Here is a 1,404-nt window from a genome sequence, read left to right on the forward strand (position 1 = left end):
TATAGCATTGTCTTGCCTCAGTTATGTTCTTCAACTGTATTTTCTTTTTCAGTATCATTATCATCAACATGGCAAGTCCAGTAATAATAGATCTGACAGTGTCCACGGAGTCATCAGACTCAATGTCTGACTCAATGATCAACCCAAAGCGCAGAAAGAAACTTGTCCACCGCCGGAAGTCAACGCCGAGTCCTAAGACAGTGGAGAAGACCAGTTCCACATGTGCAAGTCAGACTGTCATGACTTGGCCCCTCAAGAGTGTTTCAAGAGCAGTGAGAGACCACTGGATTGAGCTGCATCTTGCATGCCATGGAAGGTTCAAGGACGTGGTTGAAATTCCACCATCAACCAAGGCAACACAGTCACCTTGGACAGGAGACATGTGTCTCGAACTGGACACTGCTGTAAATTTCTATCCTGGCAATTAATATCTAAAGAAAACCTAAATCTTGCCTTAGTCATTCTGATAGCAATGCATGTACAATACGTGATCCAAAAAGTTTGCAACCCACTGCATAGTTCATCAAATTGTATTTGCAGAATGTTCAAATGAAACCTAGGAGTATTATCAAATTATGTTTTGTGTTGCAAGCATTTTAGGTCAACTGAGAAGGCTGCTATGTGGAAGTCAGTAAGGGAGCGTAGCAAAAATATGTACGTCAAAAAGAAACTAACTTGTTTAGTTTCTCTCCAGGCCCCCCCCCCCCCTCTGAGAAACTAAATTTTGGGTGAATTTTGACGTTCATATTCACACATAATTAACACAGGGAGTAAGGCAAACAATCCCTATTTAGACCCATCCCCATCATGACTAGGAGTCAGTAGACTTTTAGATCCATGCCCATCAAGACTAGGCAGTCAGAAGTTGATTTTTTTAATGTGTCCAAAAATTTTTCAGAGAAACGAAATGACCCTTTGACCCCCTCCCCCCAAACGAAAAATTTCATTTTTTATTGACGTGTTTCATTTCTGCTACTGTCCCTAAGCTCCCTGTAATTATCAGATTCGTTGCAAAACCCATCCTTATTAAGGTTGGGCGGCTTAGCATTTCTGACAATACCTGCCACCACACCAAGAAACAGAACACTTTCTTTTCTTAGTTGGGGATATGTTATCCTTGGATGTGGTTGAACGAATGTCGTGTTCCCTGAAAATCAAAGACGCCTTCTGTGTTTTGCAACGAATCTGACAGAACTGGCGACACTTATCATTCATGAGTTTGTGAATGGACTCGAATCCTGACTCTGTGAACATGCCTACTGACCTCCATTTAACTGCAAACTGAGGTACATGAAAGATAAGGATGTGCAATTTAGGGGTAACTGTTTGGTCAGGGAATAGCCGGGGATAAAGGGAACCCAAGTCCCAGCAAAGGGAGCACAGACATTCTATTTCTGTCTGTGT

The sequence above is a fragment of the Lineus longissimus genome, unplaced genomic scaffold, assembly GCF_910592395.1.
Source record: "Lineus longissimus unplaced genomic scaffold, tnLinLong1.2, whole genome shotgun sequence".
In the NCBI taxonomy this organism is placed as follows: Eukaryota; Metazoa; Nemertea; class Pilidiophora; order Heteronemertea; family Lineidae; genus Lineus; species Lineus longissimus.